The sequence below is a fragment of the Drosophila suzukii genome, chromosome 3, assembly GCF_043229965.1.
Source record: "Drosophila suzukii chromosome 3, CBGP_Dsuzu_IsoJpt1.0, whole genome shotgun sequence".
Lineage (NCBI taxonomy): Eukaryota > Metazoa > Arthropoda > Insecta > Diptera > Drosophilidae > Drosophila > Drosophila suzukii.
In genome coordinates this window covers 50484307-50502443 of record NC_092082.1, presented here as the reverse complement: position 1 = coordinate 50502443, position 18137 = coordinate 50484307, and the positions used below count along the sequence as shown (strand labels likewise).

Below are 18137 nucleotides of genomic sequence, written 5' to 3'. Positions count from 1 at the left end.
AAAAACTCATTGTAGAGCACACAGGAGACTGGACGAAAATTACAAGCAAATTAACAGACTATTCTATTGGCCAAATTTGAACAAAAAGCTCCAGGAGTACATAAAGAACTGTACAATTTGTAATAGCAACAAATATAATAGACACCCTGTACTAATTCCTTTTTTTCAAGCACCAATCCCAAATAAGGAAGGAGAAAATTTGCATATCGACATATTTTACGCTCAGAATTTAATGTTCATTACTTGTATTGATTCATATTCAAAATACTTAGTTGTAAAGGAGATTCAAAATTAACTCAACATAGAAACCAAAATTTCAGAAATATTGCAACATTTTCCACTTGCTAAAACTTTAATGATGGATAACGAGCATAGTTTTTCATCAACACAATTTAAATCCTTCGCACAAAGATGCGGTATTAATTTATATTTCGCAGATCCTCGCCATAGTACGTCCAATGGACAAATAGAAAGGGCTCATTCACCCCTTACTGAAATTGCTCGTTGCATCAAAGATGAACTTAACTTAGTTGATTATTCTGAAGTTATAATTAGAGCAGCTCAGAAATATAACATGACTATACACTCCATTACCAACCAACGACCGTACGATATATTATACAATAAAATCGAACATGATACTATTCCGCAGTTATTAAAACAGGCACAAGAGAAAATGTTAAATTCTCACAACTAAGGTAGAAAGGAAAAGGAATATCTCGTAGTCATTTATTAGAAAAAACACGGCGACAGGAATAAGCTTAACTCTAGATATAAAAAAAAAGTAGTTAAGGAGAATTTACATAATAAGGTTATCATAAACAATAAAAATCGTACGATTCATAAAGATAACATCAAATCTTAAACACAGTTTTTCTTAAATTACAGAAAATGAATTCAATAATATTTGTATTATTGATAGTAGCGGCCACCAATTCCGAAATAATGGATTACACGAACCATGATTTTTTCCTCTACAAGGATACAAAAGACATTCTTATTTATGATTCATACGCTGACCTATTTCATATAACTAATTTAAGTTTATATAAAGACACAATCAAACTCGAATCAACACACATAAACAAAAGTAACCATTTACAGTGGGAAATTTCCTATGATTTAGATATTATTAAAAAATTTTACCAAGTAGGGCAAAAAGAGGAATTAATGAAATAGGCACCCTTTGGAAATGGATAGCAGGGACTCCCGATCATGATGATTTGATAACGGTGCAAAATAAAATTGATGATTTAATCCAAAATAATAACAATCAATTTGTTATTAACTTTAAATTATTTAAAGAAATAAAAACCCTATCTGAGAATCTTCAAACAGTTATTTCAAATCAAGAATTTCCATTCAGAAAAGACCGTCTTCGCTTGCTCACTTACGATCTGATGAATTTAATGGACACAATTACATTAGCAAAAATAAATGTTTTCAACACTAAAATTCTGAACGCTGAAGAAATAGAAGAAATATATAAACACGAACAAAAACCTGTAGTAATTACTGACATATTAGATATATCAAAATTTAAAATCGCCATACACCAAGAAATAATTGTAATATATTAAAAATACCCCATCATAACAAACCGTTGCGAAGTGTATAACGCAAGATCCATCTCTCACAATGATGGAAAACTATTAATTGATAATCATGTCGCCAAATGTAACAATAGGTACTATGTAATTTCTTATTTTAAGACAGAAATATTTAATAATTATGGCACTTTAAGCCCAGAAAGTACTTGATTTACTAGGCTACTAAACGGAGAAAAATCCCTTTGTAATAAAATCAGGGAATACAATAAAAAAATTGATGTAATCCAAGAAGGAGCCATTTTTATAAATGGTTATAATACTGTTAATGATACTCATTTAAATGGGTCATTTTTAATTACTTTTAATAGTACTACTACAATAAATAATACACCCTACTCTAATCTGGACCATAAGATAATAGAATATATCACTGCTAAACAGTATAATGATTTTTTAGTATCCGAATATCTTACGTCAAATGATTCGGAACTTTCATTCGATAACATTAACATATTAAACCCATTTATTCAAATTAAACAAACTCAAATCCGAACAACATTTATACTGATCAAATAAATTTTAATATATGTAATTATCACGCTTGTATTTAAATTAAAAAAATATCTAATATTCAAACTACGGCAAATTCATATTGAAATAACCCCCGAAAATAATACGTCCGAAAATGAAAATACCACTGAGAATAAAATTATAGTCGAATTGACAAATCATCTAAATTCAGTTTATCCGGCACTTCCAATGAATCGGGACGATTCAATTTAGAAGGGGGAGAGTTATCCAGCTCATGATCCCAGCCTCATTACCCAATTTATAAACAAACTCTTCATATACAATTCTTAGCTGAGAACGCTTTCCAGCTCGACCGCCCAGCCGCCTTACCCAAGTCGTAAACAATTTCTTATAAACAATTCTTAGCTGGGATCCCCTTACTCAGCGTTCCCACAGAATCCCAAATAGCTCCCCCACTTCAATCGAAGTTCATTATTAAGATTCAATTGCGCCGCAGCCCTCCTAACATAAACTAAGCTGGGTCCAGCTAATGTAAACACAAGCATCCGGTCAACAACCGGCGTGCCCCAAAACTGCAGTGTAATCCGTTTGGCAATTGAGCAGAGAATTTGATCATCCGATTTCCCGACTCTCTTGAGTCCAACCCTTGTCCAACTCTTAATGAGTTCCCCAATTCTCTTAAACGGAGGTTTGTTTATCAGATAATAGGCCCTTGGCCAGGCAGTCCGTTTTTGCATCCGAGAAGATCGGTTGAATAAGAAAAGAATTGTGAACCGTTGAATAAAAGCCGATACTAAGAAAATGTTGTGAAGTTGTAACTTAGTGAACAAAAAATAAAAATAAATTTTTTTAATAAATTCACGAAAGAAATAATTAATTTGAACAGTTATGGGTAGGGTTGCTATTGATAACAAGTATAGAATTCGGACGTTAAATTGAGGATCATTGTCTATAGTCTTTGCTAAAGCTTCTGAAGTGATCATGGTGCACGGATATATATATATATGTATTTATAAGAAAGGAACCGTGTTCCGACAAACTTACCCTCCTTTTAATCCTGGGCGATGAGATCTCGACGCTCTGTATCCTGGGCTTTGGGATATGTTATAATTGGTTTATAAATATATATACGTGCAAGATTTGATGGAGGTTCACAAAAACATAACACAAAAATTACGTTAAACCAAAAAAATTACACTATCGCTGTATAGATGTGTATGTATGCATCGTAAGAGAGTTTCACTGCGGCACACGTCAGTTCCAAAGCTCGGGCTGGGGCTGGTCGGTGTTGCTCCAATTTTTTGTTCAGCGTATGTAAATGGGGGTTCTGTTTACACTTGTATTCAGAAATGCATGTACTCGCAAATTGTTTGTAATTGTTTTTGGCGATTCACTTTTTGTTTATAATTTTGGTGTGCAATTTATTCGCCTTTAATTGTATCTATTGTTTTTTTGCTGTTTTACTTCTCTGTATCTGCTCGGCTTATGCTCCGATGTGGGTCACCACTTTCTCCAGGGCGTGATATTGGTGGCGGCGTCTCTGAACAGAGCGCTTGTACATCTTAACCACCTTAAGGATCACTAGAACTAGGAGTAGTCCAACGATGAGCTTCTTGGTCTTGTTGACATCTCGAATATCGTCCTTGTGTTCAACGATCTCTACGGTGTTAATCACATTGTCGGTGCTGCCGGCCACTTTGGACGTTTTGCTACCCATCGTGGGGTCCTTAGGCCATACACTTGGTTCACTAGTTCTTTTCGTCCTTCGGAATTTTGTAGGTTGGCTTCATTAAGAGTGTGGTCGATCGCAGGACCGGTAATCAGGTCATTCTCCTGGGTGCAGTTGATCCTAGGGAAACGGTCAAGACATCCTTCTGCACCAGCCTTCTTACAGTCGTGGTCTGTGTTGATGGGTACAACTCCCTTCTAGACCACTGTCATGGAGATCAGAACAATTTCTGTCTTCTACTGGACTCGTAACCGTAGGAGCAGGTCGATCGTGGTCGTTGTTCTGGTCACGCGACACCCGTGAGTTGTCGAATTGTATTTCTGTTTTTCCCTTATTAATCTGAGTGTGGTTAGTCATTAGCGGCCCCCTACCCTCAACTTAAGACAGTTGTTTGGCCGGGGTTAATCTTTGTATGGGGGAGGGCGTACATAACAGGCTCGAAGTGATCGATGCGGCTACGCATGGAATGACTTCGCAAAAGAAATCTTCGTACGGCCATCTCTTTAGATCTCCTTCTTCTCCTTTATTCTTTTCTTAGGCGCCTATTAGCGTGTGGCTTCGACCCACCACTTTAACCCAGTCTCAGAAGAGCTAGTCGGGCTTATTATATTATTATTTAATTATTGTACTTATTTATTATGTTATTATTATATATGCTGAAAAAGAAAAAGCTTTCCGGTCTCGCACGGAAACATACATACATATATATATATATATATATATATATATATATATGTATATAAAAATATGGCTCATAATGAGTTAAGCGAGAAAAATATAAATACAAGTGTAGAAGAGTGTAAAAGCTAAGAAAGGTTAAGAACAAAATTGCTGAGTGTGCCGTAACCACGGTTTTTCGACCGGGGGCTACTCAGCTGTACTGTGAAAAGTGAACAAAAAGGTTTCCCATTTCCCAAAGAAGAATAAGTATATTTTATAATATATTTAATTATTATATATTTATTTAAGTATTAGGTACAATCAAGGTTTTCTTAAAACAAGTACTATGTCTTCCCGCGCCAGGATTCCCAGGCGCGGGCTTCTTCTTGCCAATTTTCTGGTGAGGCGGTTCATGCGCCGCCCCACCCTCTGTTGACTCTCTTGAATCCTGAATATCTGTCTTTGAGTCCTTATAAGTTGCTCCTGAACTTGGAGCAACTGACATCTGTCGTTCTTCTGATTTCGGGTCCTTTGCCCGATCTCCTGTTCTATTATTTCTCGTTCTTGAAGATCAGCTTGTGGCATCGAATGGAGTTGTATCCAGCGCTGCTGGATACACTCCTCAACGATGTTGATGCTCCTGCAGAGCCCACTCATCCATTCCGTGAGGCCCTGCCTTCATACGCCTTCCGGAGCCTTCTGAGCTGACGGGAAGGCGCTCATTATGTCTGGTTTATTTTCGGCCCCCGGCTGTGGCTTTTATAGCGGAATCAGGGTAGTTCACCTCATCATGTGATCGGGACCTTCTATCAACTCGTGCAATCCCACAGTTCTAAGTTTGTCGCCTTCTGGAGTCATTGGATTACGTTCAGAGGTTCAGGCGACATACAGGTCTTTAGCATGAAATACTCCGACACTTTTCCCTACTGTATTGCCCAGCTCATATAGGGCTTTGCCCTTACGCTGGAGTACAACACAGCGAATTCGATTCGGGCCAAGCTTGGCATTATATCCGTCAGCTTTGTTACTCTGCTTGTAGTTTTTCCTATAGACAACTTGTCCTATGGAAAACTCTACGAGCTTGCTACGGGTGTTATATGCCTTTTCCGCGCGTTCATGAGTTCGGTTCAATCCTTGGGTCACCTTTTGTCGGATGTGTTCCATCTTGTCTGGGAGACTTATCTGTGGATCTCCTGCCTGTATTCCCCCCAGCTTTCGTAGAATCGGATAGGCTGTTCCATGGGTAACCATCCGCGTTCCGAACATTGCGTAATATGGTTCCATGCCTATCGACTCGTGTAGGCCATTCCTAAGGGCACACTCTATTCGACTTTGTTGGGTATCCCAATTTCGCTGATCGGTGGCAATTGTCGCTCGCGAAATTTTGAGTACCGATCGGCTTACCCTCTCAGCCGCGTTCGCTTGCGGGGAGTAAAGTCCAGTCTTTACGTGTCGAATACCGTAGCGGGTCATTAGCTCGCCAAAAATTTGAGACACAAACTGCTTGCCGTTGTCCGAGTGTATGAACTCGGGGACCCCATATTGATGGAAAATTTTGGTCTCAAGGAATTTTATGACTTCTGCAGCTACTGCCTGTCTTATCGGCTGCAGCCAGACAAACTTGGAGAAGTGCTCTAGGCATAGAACAATCACCGAATTCCCAGCTTTGGTCCTCGGGTATGGACCCATAAAGTAGATGAACAACCTTTGGCCAGCCCGCTCCGTAACCCGCTGTTCTTCCATGGGTGGTCGGTCATTTTTGTTGTCGGTCTTGGTGATCTTACAGACCTCGCATTCCTTCACTACTTTTTGGACATCTACAGCCATCCCTGGCCAATAGTAAAACTGTCTTAATTTGGCTAGTGATTTGGGCAACCCCCCAAGCCCTGCGGTTATGGCATGATGTGCTCTCCAGACTAAATCGGGTCGCAGCTCTGCGGGAACCCACAGCTTCCATGCTCGAGTTTCATCCACGGCGTCGCTTAGGAGAATCCCATCCGTTTATATACATAGCCTTCTGATGTTTGAAGGTCAGGACTTTTTCCTAAATTTTCGTCCACCGCCTGCACTAGATTGACATACTCCGATGACTGGAACGCTGTCGAATAGAGGTTGATGTGTATGTCCAGTCCTTCCGCACCAGCCTTCTGTAGCTCGTCCATATGAATTCTTGAGAGAGCATCTGGGACTACATTTTGTGACCCTTTCCTGTGTTCTATGGTGAAGTCAAACGCTTGTAGCTTCAGACTCCATCGCTCAAGTCTGCCTGATAAGTCTTTCTGACTCATCAGCCGTTTTAGACTAGCGTGCTCAGTGATCACTTTGAAGGGCATCCTATCTACGTAGGCACGGAATTTGGTAATGCTGAGGATAGCGGCATAGCATTCCAACTCGGTTATGCTCTAATTCCGCTGTGCTTTGTTCAATTGGCTGACATATAGGCAATGGGATGTTCTCCGCCCTCGTCATTGGTTTGGAAGAAAACTCCCCCCACTCCAGTGGTCCAGGCATCACATTGGATGGTAAGTTTTTTTAAATCTGGGGTGACGAGTACAGGTGCTGTTGCCATGCTGGTTTTTAAAAGTTCAAACGCCTTGATTGCCTCTTCTGACAATTCAAATTTCTTTATGCGATCTTTCTTCAAACAGTCGTGAAGCGGTGCCGCTGTCATTCCCAGGAACCTCCGCATCTGTTTGGCGGAGCTAGGCTGGGGAAATTCCTGAATCGATTGTATTTTCGCATCATCCGTTCGGATGCATCCTCCCCCAACTACATATCCTAAATATCTTGCCTGGCTGTAGCAAAACTTGCTCTTGTCTACATTTATTGTTAGCTCTGCCCGCTGTAAGCAGGCGCTGACCTGGCTCAACATATCAATGTGGGCTTCAAATGTAGGCGAACAGACCAGGAAGTAATCCAGATACACAAATACATTTTCGCGCAGAGCGTACAATCCATAAGTCGGCACATTCGCTGCGCGGCTTTGCACAAGCCGAACGGCATGACTGTAAACTGATACAGTGGCCTGCCGGGCACTGTAAACGCGGTTTTCTCTCTACTTTTGGTTTCAAAAGGTATTTGCCAAAAGGCGACTTTTAAGTCAATTGCGGAAATGTAATACGTTTCCTGCAGCCGACTCAACAGACCCTCGATATGTGGTAGTGGATATGCATCTTTGATCGTCCGGGAATTTACTTTACGCGCATCGAGGCAAAGGCGATTTTTCGGCCCTTTTTGCACCAATGTTACCGGTGAACTCCAGCTAATATTGCTCTCCTCGATCATGCCTAGACCTAACATGCGATCTAGTTCGGCATACACCAGCTTCTGTTTAGCTGGGGATATCGGGTAATGTCGCTGCTTGATTGGTAGGTCCTCGTTGGTCACTTCAACTATATGTTGCTCTAAGCTGGTCTTTCCTAGTCCTTTTTCTAGACAAAAAGGGTATGTGTCTATCACTTGCTGCAGCTTACAATGTTGTTCTGGGGTAAGCTGATGTGGGGTATAGCCGGTCTCGGGCTTGAGCGTATTGTTCATGTCTAGGTCTCCGGTCATAAGGTCGAAATCCGGTGTTGTTTCAACGGCGGCAACCTCGCGTCTACCTTTACCGAGGAATGTGAGGCCGACTTTCTCGCAGAACCTGCACGTGTTAACACACCAGCGCGTGTAATGGGCCTCGTCATCCTTGTTCATCCTCATAACGCCCTCGTGTGTCTTTCCGCTGCCGGTTAAATTCTTCCAACGTGTCCGCGTCCGGCAAGTCCTCTAGTGTTTATTTCGTTGACCGCCGCTCGGCGCATGTTTCTTCCTGTGTTTCTTAACCAGCGATCAACTCGGAGACCCTCTCTTTTGAGCTCCGCTAATGAGTTTATTGGGGATGTTAACAGCAATCCTCCCATCTGGGAGCTCATATTGTCCTTCAAGAGCTCAACGAATTTATCTTCAGCGATTTTGTGCTTGAGCTTGAAACGCAAGTTATGCATGTCCGAGACTTAATCGCTAAAGGTTTCGCGTGGCCCTTGCTTGCGTTCCATTAATTCCTTGACTTTCATAAGGCCACTTCCGGTAGTGGAAAATAACCGTCTCATTTCCTGGGTCAATGAGTAGTAGTCAAAATCGTAGTCTTCTGCCTTGTCCTCCATTAACTGCCAATACCATTTCGTGGCTGCACCTGCCAACAGAAGCTGAGGTCATACAATTCTTTCAATCGGTCCACGCGGAACAGGAAACTTTCAACTGTCATTCCACGACCGCTTCCATCGAACTTTAGGTTCCACCTGTCTAGAGTGACATCTTATTGTCTTGGTCCCTGAAATTATGAGTTCCGGTCGATCTCTGGGTGCAGTTGGTGACTCGTCTTTCTCTCGCTTGTTCGGTATTGCCTGTGTGAAGGAGTATCAACCCGCCTGGGCGTTCTTAGCCGGTGCATCTGGCTATTGAGCATGTCCTGCGTGACCGGTTCCAGAGACGGAGTCTCTTGGTACCTCAAGAAACTGTCAATGGGGTTCGGAACAGTTCGGGGCGGCGAAGGCAGTCCCTTCTGTTTGGGTCTCCTGGATGTCGGAGACTGCAATTCGGTAATTTGTGCTTTCAGAGCTTCTATCTGGGCGCTCATACCACGCTGCATATCGTTGCTTTGCCTCAAGAGCTCCATCAATCTTTGTTCCCGCCGCTCGGCAGCCTCTAAGTTGTCCTCCTCATGCCTCTGAAATTGGGGAAGCATGTTTGATCTCCCCTTCGGCGGTCCTAGGGGTAGATTCTCCCCGCCGACGGCTCCTTCCATTTCAGTATACTGGTCCAGATTGTTTTTTTTTCAGACAGGGTATCTATTTGTTCTGGCTGATTCTGTGCGAGCTCCCACGGCTCTCTTTCAGGTGAATTTCCTAGCCTTTGCGCGCTTGCACTACGGGGTTGGTGATTGTCTCCGCGCGTTGTTGCTCGGGGACTCTTCGGGTGCTGGGTTGGAATAAGACCTTCTTCTTGGCCCCCTTCATTTATATGATTGTTCCTTTTTTTAAAGGCCTCCGCTTTTTTTTATAAATTGTCACATTGTGCTCATTAATACATGCACTAAAATTTGTCTTCACTTCTGTTTCGTTTAATGTAAAAGGTTCACGTGATTCTTTTCAAAACACCCGGTTAGCGACGTAAAGGCTGAATAAGTCGACAATAAAAATGTTTATAAACTGGGGGTGCTTCTCTCTGCTTCTCAAGTTTCTCTTCGGTCGAGAACCGTCCGATATTTAAGCCCCAAAAACAAAACAAAACAAATGTCCTTAACTAGGGGTGTTAGCCGCTTCTACACAACGGGGTTCCGCTAAGCTAAATGTTCCAAACGGAACGGCCGTGTTTTGATAAGGAATCTGTCCAAAAACCCCCTCCCGCCAGTCGTCAGGTTGTTTGACCAATCATTCTTGGGCTCCACAACCGTCTCCTATTTCTCTGGACTCGAACCAAGCAAACGGCCTAATACGTTGTGTGGCGTCGACCAGAAAAACTAAAGATCGTCCACCGCCCAAATATGTCAAGGGAAACCGCAAAGACTCGAACCAAGCAAACGACCGGACAAATGCTTAGTACGTTGTGCGGCGTCGGCTTTGCGTTTCCTGTCAGTTCCCCCACCCCCATTCTTTCCTGGATCGACAAACGAACAGTAGATCCGCACCGCAACTTCTAAATGCGTTACCGTCATGCTTGCACTCCTGCTCTTTCTGGACTCGAACCTATCAAACGACCTGACAAATGCTTAGTACGTCGTGGGGCGTCGGCCAGAAAGCACCTATAAATTGTTTCTACGTTAATTTCAACAAATAGTCGATCGGCACTTAGTTGTAGGTAAAGTATTATAAAAAGGATAACTCATAGTTCTTGGTTTAAGGATATTCTGGTAAATTTGCCCATGCACAAAACGGCGAGTTTCTACGGTTAAAAGCTTTTCAAAGTCAGTCCTCTATTCTGCGACAAAGTTCTGATTGAGTGGCCTCTCAACATTGACAGTCACAGAAGTTGGGGACTTCACGGTTACTAATTTAAAGACAAAAACAAATAAGTAGGTGCATATTTAAAATTATACAAGTTCCCTGCTCTATACAACAGTCAAATTACTCATGGTCGCTTGATCGCAATACGATCGGGCTGTGTTTTGGCCATTTTCCCTCCCCTTCACACGTTCGTCTGCCAATGGATCGTCACGGGCCGGGCAATACGATCCCCTATTGTCAAGGTTGTCCGTCGAAAGTTATGTGATTGTACTTGACCTACTCCACTTCTCGCGTTAGCACACCCCCCTTAATAAAGCTTTAGCACTTCATGTTTTGATATTCTTTTACATTACAAATTTATTGGGTAATATTTGTTGGCTAGTTCAAATGGAAATTAAATTAATTGACAATTACTTTGGTTTGCGGAGAGTATCGAATTTACCACCTGTGAAGGTGCACACATCAGCAAAATACTGACTATTCACGACTACAAACGTCACTCAGAGGGCTCTTGCAATTGTCATACAATTACAAGGCTAATACTGAAAAATTAATATTTAATTATAATATATATAAATGTAAAATGTATAAAAAGAGGAAAGTATATCTAAATGATTATATATATGAAATAATTATTGTATGTGGATAATATTATACAAATTCCTATCAGATTAATTCTTGGTCTTAACTAGGAAGGTATTAACATTGCCCAAAAAATAAATTCTTATCTAAACGGGTAAGGACAATGACCGTTGGAACGGTAGAGATAATGATTGCTCTTTCGGTCTTGTTGCAATGGAAAAGTGGTGAAAAGTCTAGACGGAAGGTCTCAATATACAAGTACTCTAATTCATGCACAGTTATGGGTAGGGTTGCTTCTGATAACAAGTATAGAATTCGTACGTTAAATTGTGGATCATTGTCTATAGTCTTTGCTAAAGCTTCTGAAGTGATCATGGTGCACGGATATATATATATATGTATTTATAAGAAAGGAACCGTGTTCCGACAAACTTACCCTCCCTTTAAGCCTGGCGATGAGATCTCGACGCTCCGGATCCTGGGCTTTGGGAGATGTTATAATTGGTTTATATATATATACGTGCAAGATTTGATGAAGGTTTACAAAAACAACACAAAAATTACGTTACACAAAAAAAATAACACTATCGCTGTATAGATATGTATGTATGCATCGTAAGAGAGTTTCACTGCGGCACACGTCAGTTCCAAAGCTCGGGCTGGGGCTGGTCGGCGCTGCTCCAATTTCTTGTTCAGCGTATGTAAATGGGGGTTCTGTTTACACTTGTATTCAGAAATGCATGTACTCGCAAATTGTTTGTAATTGTTTTTGGCGATTCACTTTTTGTTTATAATTTTGGTGTGCAATTTATTCGCCTTTAATTGTATCTATTGTCTTTTTGCTGTTTTACTTCACTGTATCTACTCGGCTTATGCTCCGATGTGGGTCACCACTTTCTCCAGGGCGTGATATTGGTGGCGCTTGTACATCTTAACCACCTTAAGGATCACTAGAACTAGGAGTAGTCCAACGATGAGCTTCTTGGTCTTGTTGACATCTCGAATATCGTCCTTGTGTTCAACGATCTCTACGGTGTTAATCACATTATCGGTGCTGCCGGCCACTTTGGACGTTTTGCTACCCATCGTGGGGTCCTTAGGCCATACACTTGGTTCACTAGTTCTTTTCGTCCTTCGGAATTTTGTAGGTTGGCTTCATTCAGAGTGTGGTCGATCGCAGGACCGGTAATCAAGTCATTCTCCTGGGTGCAGTTGATCCTAGGGAAACGGTCAAGACATCCTTCTGGACCAGCCTTCTTACAGTCGTGGTCTGTGTTGATGGGTACAACTCCCTTCTAGACCACTGTCATGGAGATCAGAACAATTTCTGTCTTCTACTGGACTCGTAACCGTACGAGCAGGTCGATCGTGGTCGTTGTTCTGGCCACCCGACACCCGTGAGTTGTCGAATTGTATTTCTGTTTTGCCCTTATTAATCTGAGTGTGGTTAGTCATTAGCGGCCCCCTACCCTCAACTTAAGACAGTTGTTTTGCCGGGGTTAATCTTTGTATGGGGGAGGGCGTACGTAACACAACGATAACAATTAAAATTCTTGAATAAAACAAGTTCGTTACCATACCCTAAAAAAAGTTCGTCACGATACCCTACTAGGTAGACTTGTACCTAAAACGGTGTCATTCTCAAACGGCGCAAAGAAAACGCCAATGTTTTTGTAGTGGCTGTATGACCTTCTTGTAAAGGTTCGTCGTGGTATGTAGACTTTAAAGATTATATTTTCTATTTTTTTTTATACCCGTTACTCGTAGAGTAAAAGGGTATACTGGATTCGTCGGAAAGTATATAACAGGCAGAAAGAAGCGTTTGCGACCCCATAAAGTATATATATTCTTGATCAGGATCACTAGCCGAGTCGATCTAGCCATTTCCGTCTGGCCGTCTGTCCGGATGAACGCTGAGATCTCGAAAACTATAAGAGCTAGGCTAGCTAGGCTATTGAGATTTGGCGTGCAGATTCCTGAGCTTCTTACCCAGCGCAAGTTTCTTTCAGCAGGGTGCCACGCCCACTCTAATACTCACAGACCGCCCAAAACTGTGACTCCTACAGTTTTGATGCTAGAATAAAAATGGTAACTGAAATGTATTGTTCTCATCAATATTTATCTATTGACCTAAAAAAAAGTTTGCCACGCCCTCTGTAAATCCCACATACCGCGCAAACCAGTGACGCCCGCAATGTTAATGCTAGATAAAAAATTTTAACTGAAATGTATTGGTCTCGTCAATACCTATCGATTAATCCAAAAAAAAAAATGGCTACGCCCACTCAAATGCCCATAACGCATAAATCTGTCTACCACCGGTAGGTGGCGCATTTCAATCCTGCCTTGCTGCGTGCATATCTCCATTTCTCTTTGGTCCCTTTAGCTGAGTAACGGGTGTCTAACAGTCGAGGTACTCGACTATAGCGTTCTTCCTTGTTTTTAATTACGGTCACCGGTTTCAGTAGCGCTACTCTCAATGATTTCATTATTTTATTTTCCATTTTCTTCAAATTATCAATTAATACTTGTTCAAAGATATTTCGCCAAGGTGCCACTTTGAGTTTAAAGATTTTGTTAGTACCGGCCTGCTTTTCAAGCCCTTGGAAGAATTCACCTAAGTCAAGAGTTCCATTAGTATACGTATCGCTAACATCATCTTGCCGTAATTTTCTTTCCGTGCTTAAATAAACGTTTATTATTTACATGCATGGTCATTACTTTACATACTTCGTCGTTGTTATTTACGTTGTAAGTGTTGGGCTTAGAAGCATTTTCTGTAGATTGCTTAAGCAATTATATATGTTCTTTTCCTACGCAGGGTTTTTGTGCACTTTGACTTCTGGTATTGACTTTTAGAATCTTATTATCGTTTTGTATATTTTGTAAGTCTTTTTTTCTCTTTTTTATTCGAGACAATGCATCAACGATATGATTGTCCTTTCCCTTAAGATATTCAACAGTAAAATCATATTCCTCTAAGTCAAGTCTCATTCTGGTCAGTTTTGAACTTGGGTTAGTCATGAAAAATAGATATGTTAGTGGTCCATGGTCTGTTTTTACTGTGAAGTGTTTTCCGTAGATATATGGTCTAAAGTGTTTAATTTCCCAATGAATAGAAGCTAATTCTTGCTCTGTCGTGTTTTTATTACTTTCTACCTTTGTAAATGACGCGATGCGTATGCTACTGGCAGCTGCGTTACATTATGTTCCGTTGTTATACAAAATTTTGTATCAAAATCAGAATACTTTAAAAATTTTGGTTTCATAGGTTGGGTTTTGAAGTAATTGTAGGCTTTTTGACTTTGATTTGTCGCTTCGAATTTCACTTTTTTTTTTCAAGAGGATAGCCACGTTCATGGTGACGCGCTCGGTTTTCTCCACCTTGACCACCTACCAACCGTCTGTTGGAAGTTTCGGGTTGAACCTGGTCAGCAGGCTGAGGTTCCGAGGGTGCCAGCTTGGCCCCGGGGTAGACCTCGCCGACCTTATTAATGGCAGCCTTGTAAAGTGATGCCGACCTCTCGTCGTAACAAAGTTGGAAAACAAACGCCTTGACTTAGCCGTGTGATACCTTCCGGAACTCAGCCACTTGTGTCTCAATTCGGAGATTCCTGATGTCCCAATCCCGAACGTCTCGACGTGGCGATCTTGCTCCTTATATGCTTCCCACGGCGCCAAGTCTCCATTCTCTCATTATCAGCTCCTTAGTCTCCAAACTCCCTCGATCTCCATCCTTGGTCTTCAAACTCTCTTATTCTCCGTCCTTGGTCTCCAAACTCTCTCCTCGCCGCGCCGTCACTACACGAATTCGTCGCGTATCTGGTGAGCGGCCGGCCAACTTCTACTGCTGCTGCTTAGACTTGTGAGGAGTTATTCAACTCCTCACAACATGATATTTCTTGATGTCTGATAGAAGACCTTTGTCAGTACACCCGTGTCTGAAAAATTCCTGCATAAATGAAAAAACTGAAGGCTCTATAATTTTATCTTTGAATCATTTATCAACTTGTTTGTCTACTTCTTCTTTCTGACTGTGAGGAATTCTATAGTTTTTAATATAAACCTGTTCATCGGCTTTCATCCTTATTTTTTGCTTGTAAAAATTATTTGTTGATATCAATTCGGTTTCTATTCCGAATATGTTCATGTATTTTGTGGTATAAATATATATCTGGTGGCTGCGTTTATTGCAATATTTCGGACAACTTCGGACCTTGCTGGTAGAATTGTCAAGTTGTTTTCAAGGGTATGATTTCTTGGAATGTTTATTGTGTGATCGGGCCTTAGTATAGGCCAATCGTTTTCTGGTTTTAAGTCTATTTGACAATTATATTCTTTCATGAAGTCGATGCCTATTATTCCATCACATGGAATTCGAAAATCAGATGTTTCTAAGTGAAAACAAGGGAGAACGCTATGAGATACCCGTTACTTAGCTTAAGGGACCAAAGGGAAATGGAGATATGCAAGCAGCAAAGCAAGATTGAAATGCGCCACCTACCCGCGATCTCAATATATTGTTATGTGCGTGGTACACAGATTTAAGCGTTCTGGTGGTTAGGGTAGGCGTGGCAAACTTTTTTTGGCTCAATCGATAGGTATTGACGAGACTAATACTTTTCACTTAAAATTGGCGGCTTATGGGCGTTACAGTGAGCGTGGCATATTCGCATGACAAACTTGCGCTGTGTTCAAAACTACGGAATAGTTTCCGAGATATCCGCGTTCATACTTACGATTTTTTAAAGTTTTTGGGCTTTAAAGTGGGCAATTTTTTTTTGGGTCAATCGATAGGTATTGATAAAAACAATGCATTTCAGCTAAAAATTTTGTTCTAGCATTAAAACTGTAGGAGCCACAGTTTTGGGCGGTCTGTGGGCGTTAAAGTGGTCGTGGCACCCTGCTGCTACTGGTGCAGACATTTCATTAACAAAGGAAAATTCAGATTCGTTTCATGATATTGGTTCTCATATAATAACTCAAATATCAGGTGTTGGTGAAGGAACAATAAACTGAAAAGGACTAACTTTAAGAGAACCTTTTTCAAATAACTATGCCATTCCACATAATCATACCCGATACTCGTAGAGTTAATACTAGAATGCAAATTGTAACTGAAATGTATTGTTCCCATTAACACCTAAGGATTGACCCAACAAAAGTTTGCCACGCCCACATACTGCACACTAACTTCAAAAAATCGTAAGTATGAACGCGGACATCTCGGAAACCATCAAAGATAGAGACTCGGGACTTCAGATTTTTTTTTTAGATTCCGTAGCCTTGTATGGAGCGCAAGTTTGTTACGCGAATATGCCAGGCCCACTCTAACGCCCACAATCCGCCCAAAACTGTGGCTCCTGCCCGAACCTGTGGCGCCCACAATTTTTATGCTACATCCAAAATTTTAACTGAAATGTATTAGTCTCGTCAATACCTATCGATCGACCCAAAAGTTAGCCACGCCCACTCTAACGCCCATAACGCTTAAATCTGTCTACCGCCCCACATATCCATATATTGAGACAGCGGGTAGGAAGCGCACTTCAATACCGCTTTGCTGCTTGCATATCTACATTTCCCTTTGGCCCCTTTAGCTGAGTAACGGGTATCTGATAGTCCAGGTACTCGACTATAGCGTTCTTCCTTGTTTTGTATAGCACTACGGGCTATACTTTCTATTCAGGCTCATAATATAAATATACTTATTTAAATGTTTATCATCTCTTCTACTGGAACCCTCTACAACAGCTGGTCCAGGGCAGTCAACTGGGAACGACTTTTCTTGTTGCGGTAGCACTTGTGGAGATGGAGGTTTCGTTGTTTGATTTTCACTAGTTGATTTTATTCTTACTGAGTGAGTTGTGACTGGGATTGCTTTATGAGACTTGAATTGAGGAAATCAAGCTCGCTTTGCAATTACTGGGCTGTAGCTCACGCGGGAGGTGGTGTGTTTGTATATAATAGCCACTAGCATAAAAGTTAATTAATGAACAGTCGTGAAGTGTAAATATTATAAGCTAATGAACTAAAGTTAGAATTGTTATATTTGAACTTCAGTCGTTTAACTACTCCCAAGAACCCCTCTTACTATGACAGCCGTGTAAATCATTTTCGGCACGGCGTCACACTGAACAGGGTGGCCCATGAGGGGAACTCTTGCTTGAAGCTTTAAAATCTCAGCTTAATCTTTCAATTGTTGGTTATAAAGCATATCACTCTATCTAACACAAATTGCGATCGTCTCCGTCTGCGTCCCCAACACGTGCTCTCATACCGACAGAGCACTGTTATCAATACACACCCCCACACCACACACACGCGTTTTTCAGGAAGATCCGTTATAATTTCGCAACCTAGGCAAAAATCCTATCCAAAGCGGAATCGGAAAACAGTGCAGCCAGCACTCACACTATAGTCAACGTGACGTAAAATAGGGCGCATGCAGAAGAAAAATATCAAGTGAGTACGGGTGCTTTTTGATTTAACAAGTGGAGTTAGGTTAGGTTCAAAGTAAACTGATTACAAATTTCCATAACATGTCTGACCACGAAGCTGATGATCGGGCCTTAGAAGGTTTTGTTACAATTCAAAAGGAGAAGCTTCTAAGTCTAACACGTCTGCAGCAGAATTACAAGAAGGATTCCGCGTCTTGAAAACCCGAAGGCTATTATGTGAAGCGTGTGCAGCAAATCGAAAGTTTAAACTCGGCTTTTGAGACCACCCATCAAGTAATCATCTGCACAGAGGGATTGGCCAAAACGGACTATCACACCAAGAAGATCGCCGTAAATTCTGAGGATATGTACATGGAAACCTACTGTCTGCCACAACTGCAAGCGCCCGGTTAATTAATCAAAGTGAGCGGCTGGACAATATTCAACGGTTTCTGCTCCTCAAGGAATCTCTGCCAGCTGGTCGAGATTGCGATATTTGGTATGGGACACATTAGTTCAGCGTTATAACAAACCACGCGTGGTCTTCTCCATTCACATGAGTAGTAGGGAAACGCGGATTCTGGGACAATTAGCATATTAATGGCCCCCCCCCCCCCTCCCCCCCTCATTAACGTATGCGGGTTCTGGGACAATTAGCATAGTC

General features: G+C 41.5%; 1 protein-coding gene across 13 annotated transcripts in view; it reads left to right on the top strand.

Moving 5' to 3' along the window:
- Positions 1–18137, top strand: part of Myo81F (Myosin 81F) — a 2624640-nt gene that overhangs the window by 737170 nt on the left and 1869333 nt on the right. The window lies entirely within an intron of this gene.